The 13723-nt window shown below is 34.5% G+C and overlaps 1 long non-coding RNA gene across 2 annotated transcripts; it reads left to right on the top strand.

The window, feature by feature from the left end:
• The first annotated feature begins 4741 nt into the window (after window positions 1–4741).
• LOC107783877 (uncharacterized) lies at window positions 4742–11122 on the top strand. 2 transcript variants are annotated; one of them, XR_012699466.1, is made up of 5 exons: window positions 4744–4932; window positions 5603–7567; window positions 7977–8043; window positions 9832–9904; window positions 10896–11107. It is a non-coding gene; the product is annotated as an uncharacterized LOC107783877 (long non-coding RNA). The 2 variants fall into 2 exon arrangements; XR_001647559.2 differs by having other exon boundaries at window positions 4742–4932; window positions 7977–9904; window positions 10896–11122.
• Window positions 11123–13723: the final 2601 nt, after the last annotated feature.

Below are 13723 nucleotides of genomic sequence, written 5' to 3'. Positions count from 1 at the left end.
TTAGTTAAAAGAGTTACAGAATTTACCCTCTAAGTAAATATACTATTACATAGACCTTTTTAAGTTGGTTAACAACAAAAATATCATTTGTTTGACCACTTTACCGACTATTATTAGCAAAAATTGCAAAACCAGCTGAGTTGGAAAAACTATGACAGCTGAATTTCACTAACCAATTATTTTCCAAATAATGTCAGATATTAAAGAGAAAATTCTGCTCTTCTACTATGGGTGCCTGAATGTACAATGTTGTTTTGGAGAAATTAGAATATGATTAGCATGAATTTCATATGAAAGTATGTAAAGAAAAGTTGTCGATGCTTATAATGTAGGGGAAGTGCACGTGTAGTCATTCTCATAGATACTATTTAGAGATTAGTCTGAACTTATTTGTCCTGAAATTTAAACTTAGTCATTCTCAAGGATGCTATGTAGAGATTAGTCAGTATTTATTTTATCCTGAAATTTTAAACTAAAAATCTTAACTTCAGGACAACTTAAGATATTTTTGTCATGAATAGCATCCCTTTAGAGTGGCTACTTGGTATCTGACTAAACTTACCAAAAGTAGTCAAACACATAAAAATTGAAGAACCAAATAAATAAGGTTCTTTCTCTCAAAGAATCACATGCAAAAATCTCCTTCCATATTTTAAACGTTATTAGCAACATTAGATACAAGACGGAAAAGAAATTTCATGGATGAGGTAGCAAATAAGGTGATGAAATACAAAAAAGAAAAACACAAAATTCATAAATCTAAGCAAAAAGGAACTTTTTTCAATGGGTATAGTTGAAATTCATTAAAAATATATAGATAAGCCAATATATAAAATTTGAGGAAGATTGGAGGTGATTTGGACTGGTTTTGTATCAAAATTCGTAATTAAATCGAGTTAAAAAAAGCTTCTCCGACACATGTATCACACATGTATCTCACACACAGGAATACATGTGATACACAATTGATACAAATAAGATACATATGTGATACACAAGTGATACACCGTGTGATACACATATTATGTTTTTCATGTTCAGTTTTTACTTCGAATTTTCAATTCAAACCACCTCAAAACTTCACCAAATCATTCAAAACTCAAATTCAAACTCCTTAAGATGTACCTAATCTATTATAATAACACCCACTCATAAGAAAGCAAAAATTTGACATTTGTTTTTTGCTACAAATAGCTAATTGGCTAATATTATTAATATTTAGCTTATATTAATAATATTTTATGAATTGACCAATTTTAATAATAAGCTACTTATAAATAAACATAACTTAGTAATTTTCCCACTTTTTACTGCAATTGCTCTTTCCCCGTAGCATGTGTGACGGATGATATCTATGTTTTGATCACATTTATAATTACAAGCTTGATAGGGCCTAGTAAATCGATCTACTAAATTTATTTATGGGGTATTATTATTTTTAGCCCGCGTCAAAAATTATTTATATTTGGTAGCCGAAGAAATGTATAAAATGTATAATATATATATATATATATATATATATATATATATATATACAAAATATAAAAAATTTATACATTTTTCGACTATTATTTTTACAACGGGTATACAATGTAATTTTTCCTATATTTATTGAGTTGTTCTAAATGATCAAAATAGCCAGTTAACAATAGAATTTGTTGTTAGTTCTCTATAAAATACTTGTTTGGCCGAACACCCAATAATCAGCCCGCAATAAATCGGAAAAGTATATATTAGTACTATGAATGACGCACCTTCTTGTTGTACTCGAATACTTGTTATAAAAAAACCCGAAGAACTAACCTAAATATTACCCAACTCAACTAGCTAAACTAAAAATAGCTATCGAATATATAATATATGTATAATATATATCGACTTGAAAAAGTAAATAATGAATTCGGTCGGTTATTTGCGTAAAGAACCCATTTAATATCCTTTACATTCTTATATTATAAGCATCTACAACTTATTTTTTTGTTTTTGTTTACATATTTTCATCTGAAATTCATGCTAATCATAGTCTAATTTCCCCCAAAACAATCTTGTAGATTCAGGAACTCATAGTAGAAGAACAAAATTTTCTCTTCAATATCTAACGTTATTTGGAAATTTTCTTCTAGTTTCACTTCTTTGTTATTCCAATCGCCGGTTGGGTTGGTCCAACCAAGAAAGGTATGAGATTTTTAAGCATTAGTTGGGCCGAATATTGTATGGCTACTTAGTGATTTACAACGGGAAAATGATACAGTATAACCGCTCTCAAAATATATTTTTTCGTATATATATATGTATTATACTTTTATGGGTTATCGAACATAAATAGTTTATGGCACAGAGTAAAAGCGAAAAAAGCGCATATTAAATTATGATTACGATATTCATTCTATGTACAAAACATCATATTTATAACTAGGGCCGGTTGTTATGAGTAAGGGTGTACATGGATCGGATTGGTTCGGATTTTATCAAAACCAATTATATCGGTTAGGATTGGTTCGGTTTTGTCGGCTTTTTCGGTTTTTTCGGTTTTTTTGTTACATGAATATTATTTCAACCTTGGATTATTAAAGTTATTGATAAAATTTTGATAAGTGAATATATGTTTACTAAAAATTAAAAATAAATAACAAACATATGATCTATTAAAGTGATCTTATGGGAGAATTGTTTTTATTACTACATAATAGTTTATTTTCTTAGTCGTCTACCAATAATTTTTGGTTAATGTACGCTTTCAGGGTTAACCAAATTTAATAATTAAACATAAAATCAATATGATACCTAAATAATGATATGTTCTATGTAATTTTAGATTATCGAAATACCACTTCAAATTCGAAAAATATATACTCCATCCGTTTCAATTTATGTGAATCTATTTTCTTTTTAGTCCGTGCAAAAAAGAATGACCCCTTTCCTTATTTGGCAACAATTTACCTTTACACAAGGATTTATAGCCATACAAAATATATGTGCCTCATTTTACATCACAAATTCAAAAGTCTTCTTTCTTTCCTTAAACTCCGTGCCCAGTCAAATGAGTTCATATAAATTGAAAGGAAAAAGACTAGATTTGTAGCTCCACTTTGGTAAATTATTCACGTTTATACCTCGTTCTACTTTCCGTCTAAATATGTCCCTACCATTAGCAAAGTAGATAAAATCGCCCCTAATTCTAACATATTCCAACGTGGCAATGGGACCCCTGAATTAATTTGCCAACTGGACAAATATCAACCCAAATTAAAAGACCCATATCCGACCCAACTATCACAAATGAATGGGTCAAAATATGGAAACAAATCGACGATGACAATGAAGAGGTCGTCGAATCGGTGTCGTCGGAGAAATTGCAAGACTCGCTGCCTGATGATTGCTCACTCCTCTTCGTTCCTCCACGGCTAAGCTGCCGCAGTCGCCGCCATCGACCGCTCTTTTTCTCTTCCATCAAATCATGAGAAAGAGAGCTCTCTTCTTTTTCTTTTCTGTGTCAGGGACTCAAATGGTTTAATGTGCACACATAAGCTAATTTTTCTACATATTTTGGATTTTATTTGTGGTTTTTACTGCAAATATTTAGAGGGGGAAGGTTAGAAAGAGGGATCCATCTCCGAGTTATCTATTTCCATGTTCTATTTCTTCGTCTTGTAGAAATAAATGATTATCAGAACATGAAAAAAGGGAGAAGAAAAAGAAACAAGATTTGTCTGTTTCATTTTGTCATAAAAAACCTTTTTTTCGACTGATGATTTGCTATTCAATGTGTACTTAATTTTCATTTTATTATGGAATCTTCTAAATTTTTCAAATTGATTTTAAGTTTTCTGCTCACAATATTTTCTTTTTGATAAAATTTTTAGTTGGTTACCTTATCATGAACCATGATTTCCCAGTCATAAATGAAAAAGAAAAAGAAAAAAGAAGGAAGAACAAGAACTGGAAAAGAAGAAACGAGGAAGAAGAAAAGTTGCGGTTGAATACTTGAATTAAGAGAGAGATGTGAGACCCATAAGATGGTTGGATAGTTAGGTCAAAGAAATGGGCATAGGTCTTTTAATTTGGATTGATATTTGTCCAGTTCGGCCCATTGCCACGTTTGGAGATCTTTTAGGTTTAGAGGTGATTTTATCTACTTTGCTAACTGTAGGGACATATTTAGACAGAAAGTAGAACGAGGTATAAACGTGAACAATTCACCAAAGTGGAGGTACAAATTTGGCCTTTTCCCCTAAATTGAAATGGGTGGAGTAATAAATCTTGACATATGAATATGAAACGTCAATAACACATAATAAGAAAGTGATACAATCTATTATTTAAAGTAAATAAAAATAAATGCACTTTATAATTCTATTAAATATTATATCCCATGAGAAGATCTCAAATATTTCTAGACATTTTTTAAATAAAAGTATATATAAAGTCTTTAAATTATCTATAAAAAATTATATATTTGTATGTCGATTTGTTTCGAATTTATTTTATTCAATATTAAACCAAATCAAACCAAACCTAATCGAATTTTTTAATCGATTTGATTTGAGTTTTCGATTTGTTCGGTTCGTACATGTCTAGAGCACACATTACTTTCTTAGAATATTTACTAAAGGGAGTAGCATTTAAGACTTGACATGACCTTCTGCTGTTTAATTTTGAAAATTGTAAATCAAATTGTGGAATTTAAGAGGAGACTTGACTTTTTGAAAGAAATTATAAAACTTCAAAATTAAGAGGATAGTGAAATTGAGCCCCCTTTTCCCTATAAATAAATTGACACTCGTTAAACAAAAGCTACTATTTCTTTCAAAATTAATTTCTATTTTGTGCTTGAGACAATGTTTTACAAGGCTGCGCTTACTTTCTTTATGTTCTTATTACTTTTGGCTGGATTGCTCTCCCCTGTAGCACCCACAAGAATGGATAGGGCGAGTAAGTTAATTATATTTTATTTTTTTTCGAAATTAATGTTTGGCCATAAAATTTTTAATTTTTACTTGAAGGTGAATTTTGAATTTTTCAAAAAATTTAAAAGCTCCAAAAAGTTATTTTTTAAAATTCACTCAGATCACTTACAAAAAATTAAAAATAACTCAAAATTATATTCATGTCCAAACACAACTCTAATTTTCAAATATCATTTTCACAAAAAAAAAAAAATTCACTTTTTCCGAAATTTTACAATTCTTATGTCCAAACACCCACTTAAATATACCACACCTGTAAATAGAGCAGAGGTAGTTACACAAATTAAGAAGTTATAGAAAAATAGAGTTACTTCAAAAGTTAAAGAAAGCAAAGAATATAGGAGTTTAGTTCGACAAGCTCTTTGTAATTAGCTGGGTTTTTTTGTGTGTTGGAGGCGTAAAGTATGTGGTCAGAATTAGGTGCTCTATAAGTGTAATCGTTTGCTGTTGTCAATGGTAATATTTACATTGTTACCAAAAAACACTGCAACTTTTATACAGAAGTAGTCTATAATCGAATAAAATGATCTAATAAGTTTTTTTTTTGTATTTTATTTATCAATCTTCTATGAAATTGTCATGCAACTAAAAGAATATATTTAATGAACAATTTTTCTTTTGTTTTGGTTCCACAGTGATAGCAAGAGATCTGAGTCAGAGTATTGCTGCAATTGGTGCTCCGATACATAAGAGCCCTTCAGGTCCTGGAAATAATTAGGGATGAAATTAAGGCAAAGAAGTTTCGCTACCGTCAACTATTAATCGGTTGTTACTGTTATTGTTGTTGTTATTATCTTTATTTTTTGCTAATAAAGAGTCTTATCTCCACGGCGATAAGTACGAGCGGAGGGAGAGTAGAAGCTCCGAGTTCGGTCGAATCAAATAGTTTTAATCCAAACCATGTACTTTTTCTCTTACAAAATTTATTGATTATGAAAAAATAATTTAGTATCGACTAACTTAAAAGATTTAAAATCCCGAACTTATAAGTTTCAAATCCTGATTCCGCCTATGTGTCAATGATCATGCTGCATGCATAGCAATTTTTAGCTAGGTACGTAGTAAAAATGTTTTAAGTTTTTAGGTACTTTAATTTTGGTACAATTGAATTTATAGCGTGATTTATAAATAACCGAATCGGTTTAATTCAAAAATGATAAATAAATAAATAAGAATAAAAATTAGATTAGCGAATAAAGTTAAAGGAAATAACAAGCATGGTTAAAGACTTAACCTTTCCGATGACAAGAGCAAGAAAGATTTCAAATGCTTGAGTTTATCATAGTAAGAAAATAGATTACAACTTTTGTGAATGTTTCATGTGTCTATTATGGTTGTTAACCCCACTATTTATCCCTCTACCTAGGGAGACAAGATCCTAGAAACAAGCTAGAACAAGAATAAAAATGTTATTGATGGGCGTATAAGGCTTTGAATGCAAATATTCTTTGTAACAACTGCTCATTAAATGCTTATCCGTTGTCAAGCCTTTGAATCTCTATATTCGGTTATGCTTCCTTCGCTATCCACCTGGTACCAGTTATAAACTTCGCACCTGATGTCAGTTATTTGTCGACTCATCCTCTACCTGTCTTTGGTTCCACGTGTCACTTTATCATTCAACCACCTGTTATCAACCAATTTCACCCCATTCAGCGGCTAAGGTGGTTTAAAATCTTTGTGAGATTACTGGTTCAATTCCCACTAGCCACAATCTCGTGTAACTTTATAATTTTTTTTCTTTTTTGAACCCCTTTAACTAAAATTTTTGTAACGACCCGGACGGTTGTTTTGACTATTGCAATCCCGTTCCCCCATTTACTGCTCAAAATATGATTTACGGTTGTTATTTGACTGGACGGGGGTAATTGGTTCGGGTCCAGTGAGGTTTTGGAATGATTTGGAACACTTAGTTCCAAGGTTTAGAATTTAAGTTGAAAAGGTTGACCGGATGTTGACTTATATGTAATGACCCCGGAAAAATTTTGCTAAGGAAATTAAGGTTTTGTGGTGCCGAGGTAGATCAATTAGTACAAAGCTCGGACTTTTTGGGTTGAACAATGCACCGATGTGTAAAAAAAAAAATTTGCCAGAAAAAGGGTCATTTCTGCGACCACTATGCGGTCGCAGAATCACTTTGCGGACCGCATAATGGTCGAAGAGTGGATCAGGAGAGGGGCAAGATTTGAGGAAAATCTGCGGTGCATTATGCGATCGCAGACCTGTTCTGCGGTGTATTATGCGATCGCAGACCTGTTCTGCGGTGTATTATGCGATCGCAGAATAGGTATGCGGGACACATACTGACAGCAGACCGGGTCAGTCACGCCCAGCTTTGGAGGCCAAATTATGAGGCCAATATGCGGACCGCATATGTGTTATGTGATCGCATAACTGCGTCAGGGCTTCCATTCTTTCTAATTTTTGACCCGACCCAACTTCGATTTATAATCCTTGAAGCTTTGTTTTAGCCAAAATCTGACATTTTAGAGAGAGGTGAGAGCATTTTAGATAGAGAAAGTGAAGACTTGGTCATTTATCCATCAATTCTTGTTCAAGGTTTGAAGATTTCACAAGGATCTTGCTGGGGCTTCAAAGAGGTAAGAATTTCTTTCCCAATTCTTCAATTTCGGGTTTGGAGTAAAGATGGGTAATTAAAAGTATGATTCTAGGGTGTTAGAGTATTATTTATACATACACATACCAATAAGGTTTATGAAAAGATTATTGAGTTCAAATGGGTAAAGATTGGGTTGAAAATGGTATAAATCTTCAAAGAATTTAATTGAAGATTTGAGGGTCGAGTTGATGTCGGAATTTGGTGAAATTTATATGGTTGGACTCGTGGTTGGATGGGCATTCATATTTTGTAAATTTTGTCAGGTTTCGAGAATTGATTCTCACGGGCGATTTTTGAGTGAATTTCGGATTTTTATTGGAAACTTAGTATTTTCTTATGGAATTAATTACAATAATTGGTATTGACTGAATCGAATTAATTGTGGCTAGATACGAGGCTTTCGGAGATCAATTCTAGGGGCAAGGCATAGCGGAATAAAGAATTACACGGTTTGAGGTAAGTAACAGTTCTAAATTTGGTCATGAGGGTATGAAACCCTGGATTATGTGTTAGATGATTGGTTTTGAGGTGACACACATGCTAGGTGACAGGCGTGTGGGCATGCACCGTAGAAATTATGACTTGGTCAAATTCCATGGGACTGTATAGTTGAATAATCTGTTGATATCCGTACATTCTCTACGTGTCAGAGAAAATTGAGCTGAGACTCATATTAAAAATCATGCTTAGGCATATGTTGTTATTATTGTGTCATGACCCAAAACCCATTAAAGGTCGTGATGAGGTCTAACATCGTTGTCAGGCAAGCCAACCTTGACTAATTAATTTAATTACTCATTTTAGTATTTCTGAATCGAAATTTTCTTCAATTAAATAGTAAAGATAGAATTCATATAGTAAGTGATAAATATTTTAGCAACTAAATTACTAAACAACCCATAACTGTGATGACCCAAAATGCCATCTTTAAATTTAATAAGTAATTCTGTGTTCTAAGACTTAGAAAAGTACCATTTATCATTCTTCGACTTGCGTGCGCAGTCCGTATAATTTTTCGGAAAGTTTTTATGTGCAAAATGGATTAAAATATGAAATAGAGCTTTAAAACTCAATTGAGTTGACTTTGGTCAATATTTTTAGCAAACGGACCCGGATCAGTATTTTAACAGTTTCGGTACTCCGTATCGTGATTTGGGACTTGGGCGTATGCCCGAAATCTAATTTGGAGGTTCCTAACTCAAGTTATAGCCATTTAACGGAACTAGCAATTTAAAAGCTAAAGACTTTTAAGTTTGACCATGGGGTTGACTTTTTGATATCGGGGCCGGAATCCGATTCTAGAAATGTGAATAGCTCCATTATGTCATTTATGACTTGTGTGCCAAATTTGAAGTCATTCCGGATTCATTTAATATATTTTGGCACAAAATTTGCAAATTAAAAAGTTTAAAACTCAAAGTGCGAATCGAAGTGTGAATTGCAATTTCGATGTTATTTGATGTGATTTGAGACCCCGAGTAAGTCCGTATGATATTACGGGACTTGTTGTGATATTTGGATAAGGTCCCGAGGGGCTCAGGTGAGTTTCGGATAGGCCACGGGATGTTTTGAACTTAGAAAATTTTGCTGGTATAACTGAACCCGTTGCAGGCCTCTGATCTCGCAATTGCGAGTTTATCTTCGCAATTGCGAAGGACCAATTATCGCAAATGCGACATAATCTTCGCATTTTCGAAGGCAGCGAGATTGTGAAGGGCATCGCAATTGCGAGTGTTTCTTCGCATTTGCGAGCTTCGCATTTGCAAAGCTCAGGTCGCAATTGCGACACTTGCAACTGAACAAAATGACTTTTGGACGGGAGTTTTGATTCATTTCTCAAATCTTCAATACCTAAAGCCTCAAGAGGCGATTTTGGGCGATTTTTACGGGAAAATATTGAGGTAAGTATTCCTTATCCTATATTGTTTATATTTCATGATTTCATACTCATTTATATCATGAATACGTGAATTTATGGAAGAAAAATCAGGTTTTTCTAAAACTTTCCAAAAATGAAAATTTAAGATTTGAAGGTCCATTTGATATCGGAATTGGATAATTTTTGTATGGTTGGACTCGTCTAAGAATGGGTGTTTGAATTTCGTAAGTCTTTCTGAGATTTGAGACATGGGTCCCACTACTGAATATTTTAATGAATTTTGGATTTTATCCGAAAAATTAGTAAATTCATATGGAATTAATTCCTATGATTAGTATTGAATATATCGAATTGTTTGTGAATAGATTTGAAGCTTTTGGAGACAAATTTAAAAGGAAAAGCTGTGGTTGAGTAATTGATTGGAATTTGCAAAGCGAGGTAAGTGTCGGGGTTAACCTTGACTTGAGGGAATAGAGCCCTTTAATTATTTGTTATGTGAATTGCATGTGAATGACGTATAGGCGAGAAGACGAGTGTCTATATGTCGTCAAATTAATTGTTTGCCTGCTTACATGAAAAATCATAAATTATTTTAAATCATAAATTAATTATTATAATAATTATTTCTCTCTTATTCTTTATCAAATATTAATTCTTGAATTCCTGCATTAATTGTTACATGTTATTTGAATTATGTGTTTTAATTGTTATTTGACATTTAGCATATTAAATATTAAACTGCCTATTTTCTCCCCGATCTCTATAATAATTTGCTATTTGTCATTGTTTGTTTCATAATTAAATCATAATTGTTGTATGCTTGTTGTCTTATAATTTTATATTAATTGTTGCATTTATTGGGAAAATATTTTCTATAAGAATTGATTGAAATGGATATATTGGAGGATCAGGTTGCACGCCGCAACACACTTATTATAAGTCAATATTGGAGGATCGGGTTGCACGCCACAACAGACTTATTAAAAGTCCATATTGGAGGATCGGGTTGCACGCCGCAATAGACTTATTGAAAAGTCAATATTGGGGGATCGGATTGCACGGCGCAACAGACTTATTTAAAAGTCTATATATATACTTGATTGAAATAAATATATGACAGACTTGATTAAAAGGAAAATATTGGGAGAGCGGGTTGCACGCTGCAACAGAATTGAATGTGAATATATTGTGAGAGCGGGTTGCACGCTGCAACATAATTAGTTAAAATAATAATGGATTATGACTGTTGGGTGGGATTCAATTATTATAAATGAGTTACCTGATTTATTTCTATATTTGTTGTTGTTACTAATATTGCGTACAAGTTAACGTAAGTGAACCGCCTTAGCCTCGTCACTACTTCATCGAGGTTTGGCTCAGCACTTACCAGTACATGGGGTCGGTTATACTGATACTACACTCTGTACAGATTTCAGAGTTGGTCCCAGCGATGTGCCATAGACTTGCTCGATTTTCAGCTATTCGAAGGAAACTTGAGGTATAACTGCATGGCGTCCGCAGTTCTGAAATCCCAGTCTAATTTACTTTAGCTGTGTGTTTATTTCCAGACAACGTTATTTTATTTAGTCCTTTATTTGTATTTATTCTAAAAGCTTGTGCACTTGTGACACCAATTCTGGGATGGTATTTAGACACCGTTGTTGTTTTATGGATTATTTTACTATATTTCAAACTTTGCTTCCGCTTTTGTTCCCTTGATTATTAATAATTTAAAAAAATAGTTTAAAAATTGGTTAATATTATTCTAACGTTGGCTTGCCTAGCAAGTGAAATGTTAGGCGCCATTTTGGTTAGACTTAGTTGCCTTTTTGGGGCATGTTGTATCGGCAGAAGGCATAGAGGTGGATCCTAAGAAGATTGAGGATGTTCAGAATTGGCCTAGACCTACTTCAGTTACAGAGATCCGAAGTTTCCTGGGTTTAGCAGGTTATTATCGTGGGTTCGTGGAAGGGTTTTCATCTATAGCAAGACCATTGACCAGATTGACCCAGAAAGGTGTCTTATTCAGATGGTCAGACGAGTGTGAGATGAGCTTTCAGAAGATCAAGACCGCTTTGACTACGACGCCAGTATTGGTATTACCCACAGGTTCAGGATTGTATACGGTATATTGTGACGCATCTCACATTGGGCTTGGTGCAGTATTAATGCAAGATGGCAAGGTAATTGCATATTCGTCGCGACAGTTGAAAGTTCACGAGAAGAATTATCCTGTTCATGACTTAGAATTAGCAGCCATTGTTCATGCGCTGAAGATTTGGAGGCATTACCTCTATGATGTCTCGTGTGAGGTATTTACTGATCATCGTAGCCTTCAGTATCTGTTCAAACAAAAAGATCTTAATTTGAGGCAGAGAAGATGGTTGGAGTTATTGAAAGACTATGATATCACCATTTTGTATCACCCCGGAAAAGCCAATGTGGTGGCCGATGCTTTGAGTAGAAAGGCTGTGAGTATGGGCAGTCTTGCATATATTCTGATTGGTGAGAGGCCATTAGCTACAGATGTTCAGACTTTGGCCAATCAGTTCGCGAGGTTAGATATTTCAGAACCTAGTCGGGTTCTAGCTTGCACATTCGCTCGGTCTTCTTTATATGAGGGCATCAGAGAGAGGCAGTATGATGATCCTCACTTACTTGTCCTTAAGGACACGGTGCGACACAGTGATGCCAAACAGGTTGCTGTAGGGGAAGATGGGGTTCTACGAATGTAGGGTCGTATTTGTGTGCCTAATGTGGATGGGCTTCATGAATTAATTCTTGAAGAAGCACATAGTTCCAGGTATTCTAATCATCCAGGTACCACCAAAATGTATCAAAATTTGCGGCAACATTATTGGTGGAAGAGAATGAAAAAGGATATAGTTGCATATGTAGCTCTGTGTCTGAATTGTCAGCAAGTTAAGTACGAGCATCAGAGACATGGTGGTTTGCTTAAGAAGTTAGAAATTCCTGAGTGGAAGTGGGAGTGTATCACTATGGATTTTGTTGTTGGGCTCCCACGGACTCAGAGAAAATTTGACGTAGTTTGGGTCATTATGGACAGGTTGACCAAGTCAGCACATTTCATTCCAGTGGCAGTTACCTATTCTTCAGAGAGGTTAGCTGAAATTTACATTCGTGAGATTGTCCGCCTTCACAGTATGCTCGTGTCTATTATTTCAGATCGAGGTACACAGTTTACCTCACATTTTTGGAGGGCTGTACATCGTGAGTTAGGCACGCGGGTGGAGTTGAGTATAACATTTCATCCACAGACAGACGGACAATTAGAGTGCACTATTCAGATATTGGAAGATATGCTCCGCGCTTGTGTTATAGACTTTGGAGGTTCTTGGGATCATTTCTTACCACTTGCTGAGTTTGCTTATAATAATAGCTACCAGTCGAGCATTCAGATGGCTCTTTATGAGGCATTATACAGAAGGCAATGCCGATCGCTAGTTGGTTGGTTTGAACTGGGAGAGGCTCGGTTGTTGGGTACCGATTTGGTACAGGATGCCTTGGATAAGGTCAAGATTATTCAGGATCGACTTCGCACAGCTCAGTCTAGGCAAAAGAGTTATGCCGACCGTAAAGTTCGTGATATTGCATTCATGGTTGGAGAAAGAATATTGCTCCGGGTTTCACCTATGAAAGGTGTAATGAGGTTCGGGAAGAAGGGCAAGTTGAGCCCTAGGTATATCGGACCCTTTGAAATTCTTAAAAGGGTGGGTGAAGTAGCCTACATGCTTGCATTACCACCTAGTTTATCAGCAGTTCATCCGGTCTTCTATGTGTCTATGCACCGAAAATATCATGGTGATCCGTCCCATGTGTTAGATTTCAGCTCAGCCCAATTGGACAACAATTTGACTTACGAGGAGGAGCCGGTGGCTATTCTAGCCCGACAGATGCGACAGTTGAGGTTTAAGAGTTATCCTTCAGTTCGGGTGCTATGGAGAGGTCAGCCGGTAACGGCATCTACCTGGGAGTCCGAGTCAGACATGCGGAGTAAATATCCACACCTTTTCACCACCTTAAGTATTTATTTTCTAACTCAAGTTCGAGGACGAATGTTTGTTTTAGAGGTGGAGAATGTGATGACCCAAAATGTCATCTTTAAATTTAATAAGTAATTCTGTGTTCTAAGACCTCTAAAAGCACCATTTATGATTCCTCGACTTGTGTACGCAGTTCGTACAATTTTTCGGAAAGTTTTCATGTGAAAAATGGATTAAAATGTGAAATAGAGCT

Source organism: Nicotiana tabacum, chromosome 15 (assembly GCF_000715075.1).
Source record: "Nicotiana tabacum cultivar K326 chromosome 15, ASM71507v2, whole genome shotgun sequence".
In the NCBI taxonomy this organism is placed as follows: Eukaryota; Viridiplantae; Streptophyta; class Magnoliopsida; order Solanales; family Solanaceae; genus Nicotiana; species Nicotiana tabacum.
The sequence above is the reverse complement of the archived record's forward strand: the minus strand, read 5'-3'. Positions and strand labels throughout refer to the sequence as shown.